General features: G+C 43.1%; 1 protein-coding gene across 4 annotated transcripts in view; it reads right to left on the reverse strand.

Moving 5' to 3' along the window:
* ATG7 (autophagy related 7) overlaps positions 1 to 10,446 on the reverse strand; it is a 254,848-nt gene extending 244,402 nt beyond the window's left edge. For 2 of the 4 annotated variants that reach the window (XM_044252987.1, XM_044252988.1), the window contains exon 1: positions 10,380 to 10,422. The gene's annotated coding sequence lies outside the window, so the exon portion shown is untranslated. Of the gene's footprint in view, positions 1 to 10,379 lie in introns of all 4 variants that reach the window. The other 2 variants (XM_044252989.1, XM_044252986.1) reach the window with 2 other exon arrangements.

Raw genomic sequence — 10,446 nt, forward strand, 5'->3', positions numbered from 1 at the left:
TACTAATAGCCTGAACTGTCCAAATAAGAAACAGATTGGCTGGAGAGATAATGAATTTTCCATTAGTGGAAGTGTCCGAGCATATATTAGATGATTATTTGCCAAGTCATATTGTACAAAGGATTACTGTATCAGGCAGTCAGATGAGACCAGGGTTTTGGCAGGCTTTTTCTGAAAAGGGCCAGATAGTAAATATTTTAGTCATTGCATGCCAAAACAGTTTCTGTCATAGTTTCTTCTCCTTTTTTACAATGCTTGAAAAACGTAAAAACAATCCTTAGCTCATGGACTGCACACACACAAAAAGGCCTTGGTCAGGATCTGACCTGAAGGCTGCAGTTTGAGGACCCTCGCACTAGACGATCTTCCACACCTGTCATTTGGTGAAGCAGTCCGCAAGGCCACAGTTGCTGTTCTACAGTAGAAACCCTGTAATGTTGCAAATACATCTTTATGAAGTGAAAAACTAAGTCTACACAGAACACTCACACATATGTCAGCATCAGTAAGCTACCATGAAGCCCAGTTAATATTTACTGAAGCTCAGAGCATTTGGGTGGCTCAGTCAGTTGGGTGGCTGACTTGATTTCAGCTCAGATCATGATCTCAGGATCCTGGGATCGAGCCCCACATAGGTATATGAGCTCAGTGGGGAGTCTGCTTGGGGATTCTCTTTCCCTCCCCCTCTGCCCCTCCCCGTGCTCTCTCTCAGATAAATAAATAATGCCATTAGTGGCATGTCACATACAAAACTGGCATATTACCACACATCTGATGTTTCCTACTTTTTCCTGGACCCCTACTACTACCTTCCAACTTTTCTGGAGCCACCTTGGTGGTCCCACTGCTCCTCACCTCTGACTTGATGCTGAAGAAGCATCAAGCTGCTTAGTGCTCCCCTCACATGCCTGCTGTCCTGCCGCCTCAACTCTGAACAAATAGCTAGCTGTCTAAAAGACACCCTTGTCCCTGTGACTGACGCACTTTTCAAAATCCAGCTCAGAGGTTATCTGCTCCAGAAAGCGTTCCCGGAGCTGCCCTTCACTCTCATTACTCTGTTTGCTCTTCTCCATTGGCTACAGTTAATCACTTCTTCTCTGAGCTACCTCCACGTTTAGTATTATTGTCCAGCTCTTCTCTGATCTGTCTACCCCCGTCAATCTGATTGTAAACTCTAAAGCTACAGATCCTGGATCATATTCCTCTCAATATACCATAGTCTCTTGCACAGTGGCTCTCAAACGTTACTAAGATGAGTTCTAGAAACCTTTTTATGGGTACCTTCTACAAGAGAAGCAAGAGAAAGAAATAAGCCAGGCTTCTGCAATTGGGAAGACAAAGCTCATTACCACGGAATGTGATGATTAGAGTAAGAAATCATGAACAACATATGGAAATAGTCCATATACTCCAAAGGTCTCTAAACCTATTGTTTTTTTAGGACTAAGACCTTAGTAGGCAAGAGATATGCATGTACAAATCAATTGAAATGAAACCTTAATCAAAAAATTACAACATTAGTAAAGAATAGATCTTTCTTCCTGAAAATATTCCCATGGTACAGGAGTTAAAAGCTTACATTCACAGTCACAAAGTAGCTTTCCACAAAAAAATGATTAATTTCAAAGGAGAGAAAAAGTCACTTTACAGTGACAAAATCTGGCAGACACCATCCTCATGGAGGGAATAAAGTTAAAACCAGCATCAGTGGGACGAACAGACATGCATGCTATCTGATGGAATGCCATGAAAAGCACAAACATCTACAGCACTCGGCTAAAAACATGACTTGGAGCTCAGTGAGAGTAAATGTCAGGTAAATCCTAACTGAAAAATATTCCATACAGTGACTGAGACTGGCTTATAATCTTCCAAAGTGTCAAGATCTTAAAAGTCAAGGGAAGACTACAGAATTGTTCCAGAGTGAAAGAGAAAGACATGATGACTGAGGGCAACATGTGATCTTGGGTTGACACTCTGCTTCTATAGTGTATGTGCCGCCGAAGCGAGCATGACACTCTGCTTCTATAAAGGTTGCTACTGAGACAAAATCTGGATGTAGTCTCTGGGAGAAGGGTATATGAAAGGTCTTTGTCTTATTCTTGTAAGGTTTTTGCAAGTTTGAAACTGTTCCAAAATAAAATATGAAGACAATGTTAATGCCTGCACACATCTAGCCTATGTTATATTCAGCAGGCAAAACCGATAGAAGTTAGAAGAGTAATTATAGGCTGGGGTGGGGCTAATGACTGGGAAGGGGAAATAAGAAGCCTTCTGGGGAGCTGGACATAGTCTATATAACTTGAGCTGGGAGCTGGTTATAGGGCACATATATATGTAAAAACACATGAGTTATAGATCTATGGTTAGTGCACTTTAATATATGTATACTATACTTAAAGAAAAAAAGTAAAACAGAAACCCCAGTATTCAAGCTACCATGACCCTACAAAGAACCTTCCTGTATTCATTTAATAGTTAACAGATGACCTATTTAAATCTAGCTTCAGTGAAAAGAAATTCATTGCTCTAAATAAGGCTAAACGAAGTATCATTTCCATAAATTTCCCTGGCATCTGTTATTAAAGAAGCTAAAGAAGGAAATATTTTGGCTTTGCTGCTTAGATAATTAATTGGAGCAGGAAGGCTCCCTGTTGAGTCTGTCCAACTGGTCTCCCTCTGGTGGGGGGCCAACAGGATTGGACACAGCAAATATTAAGCCAGTATAGGATTTTTGTAAAAATGAAGAAGTAAAATTGGTAGAAGATAAACAACAATCATGGTGATAAAACAAACTTGTGTTCAGGGAAACTAGACCCTTGGAGGGACAGCAGAAAAAGAGACCAGCCTCAATGTACTAAAAAAACGCCTTGCTATCACTTTCCACCTATGTTCATTGGGGTTTTATTTGTCTGCTTTGGGAGGGCAGGGGGACTTTTAATGGTTCAGAGAAGGGAGGCTAAAGTGATAGCAATTGGGGGTCTGGTCTTCAGATAGACCCAAGTGTGAGTTCCAGTTCCAACTCTCACTGGCTGAGGAACCACGGGCAAGGAACTTCATCCCCTGTGCCTTGATTTCTCATCTGCAAAATCAGGATAATTTGTACCCAAGCCCTGAGGTTGTTGGGAGGGCTAAATGAGAAAGTGTGTGATGTGCCTGTTCCAGTGCCTGGCACAGTCAGCAGTCAACTAATGGTACGGCTATTAGTTCTTGTCAACACATCCTCCCACGTTAGCCAATAGCATCTGACTAATGTGGTTGCCCTTCCCCATACTCACTATGAAAATTTTCTCTGCCTCCAACACGCCTCATTGAAGCCTCCCCTCCCTCAAAGGAGCACTGCAGTCACAACAGAGGTTTAATTAAAATGGAACGGATGGTCTCCTGCTATAGGTCATCAAGAAGTCCAGAGGAGTAAGTTCTAAGGGTTAGGAGCACTTTGTGTTCAGTTTCCCTGAGGCCGTGTGGGGCCATTCACTTAGCAGAAGTGCCAGAATAACCGCAGTCTGGCCCCAAAGTACCTTCTCTGGGCCAAAATGGAGCACAAAGAGCAGACTTCTGTTCTCGTTCTCCCAGCTGCGAGCTCTGGCAGTCATTAAAATAAGCACCAAACCATATGGCCAAGTCCTACTGACAAACAGAGTATATTCTTAGCTGCTATGGGTTAAAAAAAAAAAAATGAGGTGGAGACGGTCAGGAGTGGGGAGAGGGCCCCTTTGGCATATGGAGCCAATGCATGTTTTGTCAGCTAATAATGCTCTGTGAGTTCATGAGTTTTGGAAATAATGTGCAAGGCTGCCAAAGAGGGAGGTTTACAAACCCTCCCTTCCAAAAGGAGGTGGGGCAAAGTTCCAAACTTCGAAGACAGATTAGGCTTAACCAGAAGACGAAAATTCAGGACTCCTACAGGGGAACCAGCTGGATTCAGAAGCCTCGATTCCTTTTAAAAAATCACATCATAGTCAAGATGCCCTTGAGCCAAACTGATGTCTCCACAAGACACCAAGTCATCTAAAATGGCTCTTTTTATGATTGTACTGTGAAGTGGTCACAGCTGATCACATACGCAGAGAAGATAACTGCTATTGCAGATGAGTTGTCTCCCTCGCGTCACATATGCCACCTTTACCCCTACAAATCGACATTATTTGCTTCTTCAAGAAGTCAATCAGAGAACTGACAGTCACCTCTAAACTCTTCAAACTATAACCTTCATTCTCACTGGCTACTTGTGCAAGTTGTTTTTCTTTGGCTTTCCTTCTGCTTTAATAACCTTAAGCTTCACACACACTCTGTTCTTGTTCAGCCTGTTTTTGAGAGTGGGTCCACTGGCTACCAGCACTGTAGGGCGTCCAAACCTAGGAGGGAGAGGTAGTGACAGCTGTAAAAGCTGAGAAGGCCTGTGAGAGAGGAGAGACAATACAAGGAAGATGGAGACTGGTTGCCTGCTTTTGAGTCCTTTTTGTTACCTGTACCAATCAACAGTGTCACTTTGCTCCATTCTGTATATGAGGGACAGCCACCTGGATTCACCCGAATCACTATGGAGCCTTGTGTCAACCAACAAGTAAAACCCGTGATGGTTTCCTGAAAGTGGCTGAGTTATGGAGGCTAGCTTCTGAATAACAGAGGCTCTGTGGTTTTCAGTTTCAGTGATATTTAAGGAGTCCTGGAAAAGGAAGAGGGGCTGAAGACTGGGCCAAGCCAATACTTGATACCAGATATTCAAAATATTGATTTCCAAAGATGAGAATAGGGTTGGATTCTACATCCCACTGGACAGAGATTTTGCTCCCAGGAGGAGTGTCATGTGGGTCATTCTAGATCACGTGGCACTTTTGTACAATTAGGAAACTGCAACCCTTCCTGAAGACGTTTTACTTCCTTCACCTAGAAAACTGCTGTAATACACTGATAGGTTGGCTCAAGACATTTTACCCTTTATTGCCAGAAAGTTGGTGCTACAAAAACAAACCCATGATGCCTATGACCTATACAAAACACCCCTCAGGTGTGGCCTCTCACTCAGTGTACAACTTGTACAACTGAATGAAGCAGTTCCAAGTAATTATAAGAGGCCACTATGGTTTAAGAACAAGTCATAACAGATTAACAGCACTTCTTTCTTGGTCAAAGAACCCCAGACATAGGACTTAGGATATCTGGACTTCAGCAAGGTCTCTGACAAGAATGCTCCAAATATCCTAGTAGACAAGATGAAGATGTCATAACTAGATATACTGACATAATCAGAGGGATCAAAAACTGGTAATCTTATTCAAAGAATGTTGGTTAAGGTATTAACTGATGTTAATAAGGAGCTAATAGGTGTTCACTGGCTCATTCTTTGGTTCTGCCCAATTTATTTTTATTTGTCTGTGTGGACAAATATTCATCAGTATTTACTAAGTATTTCATGTGTGCTGAACCCTGTGTTAGGGGTCTGGAACAAGGAAACAGACACAGAAATCACATAAACAAATATTTTAAATAAGGTACAGTTACCGCATTTTACCAATAACCTGGATAATGATAAAGGTTTGCTTATCAATTCTATACACGACATTAAGCAGGAAGGAATAGGTAATATGATGGATAATAAAAGTTCAGAATAAAAAAGGTTTTGACCAGCTGATATAACAGGCCTATTTTAGTAGGACTAAAAACTTCATAGAGGTAAACATAGGGTCTTAAATCTAAGTAAAAAAAAAAAAATTGGACAATGCAGGCTGATACACTGGAGGCAGTATGGTAACGGAAGGGCCTAGCTTCATAAGCCAGAGACACCTGAGTTAAAATCCCACCTCTGCTACATCTAGCCACACAACCTTGGGCAAGTCATTTAATTTCTCTGAGTCTGTTTCCCCACTTATAAGATGGGACATCAATGCATGTTTCTGACACAGGAGGTATTCAAAAACATAGTTAATGTTTCCAATAAAATGTGTCAGAGACAGAGGGATTTCCACTTAGTTATTCCCTCAATAAACTTCAATATATTATGTACAAGTTCTTGTGCTATATTTCAGCATTTAACGGCAAAAAGCTAAGGTCTTTGCATTTTAGGATCTAAGTTTTGAGGGTTAGACAGACCAGGAATGACAGTATAGCAATCTGTGCATAAAACTAGTGCTGTAGAGTATAAGTGTTTGTACAGACTGTTAAGGGAGGAGGAAGGAGAGGTATCTAAATTAGACTGAAAAAGCAGGGATTTATATTTTAGTAAAGATCGGTATTTTAGAAAGGGCACTGCAGCACCACTAAGGGCCAGACAGGGCAAGCAGCTCAGAGCCATGCAGGTATAGAGAAAGAAGTGAGAAGAGCCCAGACTAAGGCAGTAGGAGAGAAAATGGAGGGGAAAATGTGTTAAGAGATATCAAAGAAGGAGAATCTGTAGAACTCTGATGACTATATGGGACGGGATGAGAGGGAAAAGTCCAAGATGACTCCAAGGCTTTGGCCGGAATGACTAAATGGAAGGAGGAGAATGAGTCAGAATGGATGTAGAAAGAACTATAGGAGGGAAGCTGATGAGCTTCATTTTGGACTGAGTTTGAGGACTGGTTCTCAGGAGAGATCCCAGCTCAGGGCACAGAACAGGGGTCTTTGGCACAGTTGGGGGTGAGAAGAGCACAGAGTATAAGGCAGAGCCTTGGCGAAAACTAGCATGTAAGGGACAAAAGGAGGAAAAAAGGATACAATGGATACAGGGGAAACAGCCAGAGAGATAGCACAAAGCAGGAGTGGTTTTTATAAATGAAGCAATGTATCAGCAATATCAGATGTGCTCAGAATCCAAGACAAGTAAGGAAAAAATGTTCAGGAGTTTTGGTAACACAGAGGTGTGAAGACTAGGGAGAGCAATTTTGGAGGACCTGTGGGTGGAAGCAGGATTTTAGTGAATGACGACTTTAGGAAGTCAAGAAATGTGGTTGGGAAGAGGTGGTGTGATGACAGAAGTTAACAGGAAGGTGTTCTGTTTTTCCCAGATATTTAAACGAGAAGATATGGTTAAGCAGGAAAGAAACGGAATAAATGATGGAAACAAGTCCTAAGGAAAAGGAGGAGATGGAATCTCAGCACAAGTAAAAGAATTAGCCTTAAACATATTTCTTTCACAAAATTAGGCAAAGTGATATGGTCAGCTGGAGGTAAGTTTGTAAATGATAGCAATTGAGGAGCCTTAACTGATGGTTGCAACTTAGTGAAGTCAAAGGTAAGGTTAGGAAGCTGGGAGAGGAATGAAAATCTGAAAGACAAGGAGGAGATGGGCAAGAGAGCCGTCCAAATGCAGATGGGGAGTGCCAAGTAGCACCAGGAGCCCACAGCATGATAGTGGACAGGATGTGTCTACAACAAAGACTGGGGGTGGGGCGGGGTGGTGCTCAGGTCACCACAAAAGAAGTACAGCCCTGGTCTGTATGGTCAGACTCCCCGAGGAAAAAGATCTTCTTTTACACACCACACTCTCAAAGACAGACTGTCAAACAGGAAAAGTTCAAGGGAGGGTAATCACAACAAAGAAGGTGTGAGAAAACCCCAGAGGTGATCATCTGGGGTTGGCCTGACACCGAGTTGTTGGTACCCAGTCGGCCAGGACCATGGGGTTGTATAATGTCTACTGGGTAACAAGGCAGCATCTCATTATTCTCCCTCAAATACACAACCAGGCCTTACACTAGAGATAGGTAGAAGGATCAGGAGGAAGGCATTTCAGAACTTCACTTCCCATGGGTCAAAGTGGAGAAAAGAGGCCATTTGGACTTTCAAATAAAATCTCAGAGGAGATCAGGGATAACAAATCAAGGACCACTAATCAAAGAACTTTGTTATTACTTACATCCACACACAGGATCCATCCCCTCCATCCCCCATATCCCAATTCATCTTCCTCCTCTCCCCATGTGGTGTTATCCGTGGTGGTAACTACCAGTCCAGTAAACCCCCTCCTTTGTCCCTTAAACCCACCCATCTGTCTCCCTCCACACAGCCACTGCCTTGGTTCAGGCCTCCCTCCTCTGCCACCTGGACCAAAGCAACAGTGTCCTCACTGGTTTCCCTGCTGGCCCTACCCTGTCCAGTGTAATCACCATGGAACCGTCTGGGTACTTTAAAATAGATGAGAGCATGTCACACCCTTTTTAAACTTTCAACACCATACCTTCAAGAAAGTCCAGAAATCTTAGCATGGCAATATTAACAGCTACAGTTTATCATTTACCATCTACCAACATCAAGCAGGTAACATAAAGCATTCAATTCTCACAGCAACCCTGGAAGGTTGGCTTATGTGAGGAAACTGAAGTTTAGAGTGATTGCCTAAGGTCTCAAAACTAGTTCAATGGCAAAGCCGGCATAGGTACACAAGTAACTTATATTCCAAAATCTGTGTTCTTAATTATGTATTATACAATCTCATGTTGCCCACAAAGCCCTTTGTGATCTGCCTCCTGCTTACCTTTCCACATTCATATCTTAGCCTGGGTGAACTACCTGCAAGTACGTCTGCTCACAACATTCCCAATGTCTGCAATTCATCCCACCTCCACTCCTCTTCTCCTAACTATTCTTGCTCATCCTTCAGGCCTATGGGCAATATGTCCTCACAGAAGCCTTCTCTGACGCCTCAGCCTGACTTAACGATCGCTCTAAGTCCTCTTCTGGCAAATCTCAATAGCTTCATACCATAGTGCTGTGGTCTATCTCCCTGACTTAAAACATAACTCCCTGAGGCCAGAGATGTGCATCTTGACTGAGAGTCCTGTACTTAACTCCTTAAAGAATTTCAAAATCATGTCACATGAGGGTTAGGGAGGAGCTGGCCAAGAAAAATGGAAGGGGAAGCAGAGATGTTTTATGCAGTAGAAGCAACAGGAGCAAAGGGTTACAAGTGAGACACAACCTGTAAACAGTTTAACAAGACCACAGCACAGAATTGAGGGATGGAGAAACAATTAGGCAATATGAACTTTCACAAGACTGGCTTTTTCTTCATTCGCATGTTAGCTCCAAAGTCATCTCCTCAGAGAGTGCATCTCTGACCAGCTAGATTTTATAATAGCTCCCTCCGCTTATCCCCAGTTACTCTCCATCACATTACTGTTTCTTTTTTCTAGGGTCCAACAGGATCTGAAACACCTACCATCCACTAAAAGCACTATATTATTGACAATTGCCACAACTGCCACCACCACGATCAAAAGGTATGCTTCATGAACAGCACCTCTACATCAGCGGTGCTTACAGTGATGCCTTGAACATAACAAAATTCTCAGTTGTTGTAGCATATACTATGGGTAAATAAATTAAATGTGCTCAGCCTGGAAAAGAAACGGTGTGAAGCAGAAGATAAACTAGCAGCTTTCAAAGGTGTGTGCGCAATAAAGTGGAAGGGAAAGCCCAAGGGCCTGAAAGAGGGAAAATGAGCTGAGATTATGGGGTAGGCGCTTTCAGCTCAACATACGGCCTAAGTCAAAACTAGGGAAAGACCGAACAACAATAACCAGAAATAGTGAGTTTTCTGCCACTTAAGAAACTTAACCCGTGGGCAGGAGTGTCACAAAAGAAATCCAAGTATTCAATGGGAAAGGGAACCTGGGACCCAGAGGCCTGAAACTGGCAGTCACAGATATGCCGGGTTCCAGCTGTAGTTAAAAAACATCTTTTTAAAATTGGTTTTGAAAAAACTGTAGTCGTCAGTGTTTAAAAATCAAGAGATTACACGAGTGCAACACACGAGTTTTGTTTTCATTTCTCCAACTTCATACATGTTAGTGCTGTGCTCATAAGTTCAATTCAGTAAAAATACGTTTGACTCTTTCTGATATGAAAATATATTTCTTACACCTACATTTACCTTACCTGACTGAATAAACATTAAACTTTGTAACCCTGGGTTAAACTGAAGAGTAGAGAATCTTAGCTCAGAAAGCCCTTAAATAAAAACTGGCTTCACTTAACGCCCTCGCTTCACAAACGACATCATCACTCCCATTTTACAGATGAAGGAAGAGAGGCAAGGAGAGAGGTGACATGCCAGAGTCACAGAGCAAATGCAGGCAAAGCCAGGATAAGAACCCTGCCGTCCTATCTCCGGTATCCCAACACCGAAGATTCAAAGGATTCCTTGCCAGACGACAGGAGGGGCTGACATGGGACACTAGGTGCTTTCTAGTCAGAAGACCCCGGACTGAACAATTCCCGGGGATGTGGCTGGAGAAGGAGGGTGAGAGCCGGAGTCAGTGACTCCCCGGAGAAGGGAGGATCCTGAAATCCACCAAGACTTTCGCCCACACTGCCGAGCTCGCCCCTTCCCACCAGGCCTCCAAAACTCAACCCACAGGACCCCCCACACTCCCTCACCTGCGCGGCTCACTTACCGCCGCTCAACTTCCGGCAACCACAGCGCCGTCCGCAGCGCGCGCCCCGATGACGCAATATGGCCCC

The sequence above is a fragment of the Neovison vison genome, chromosome 6, assembly GCF_020171115.1.
Source record: "Neovison vison isolate M4711 chromosome 6, ASM_NN_V1, whole genome shotgun sequence".
Classification (NCBI taxonomy): domain Eukaryota; kingdom Metazoa; phylum Chordata; class Mammalia; order Carnivora; family Mustelidae; genus Neogale; species Neogale vison.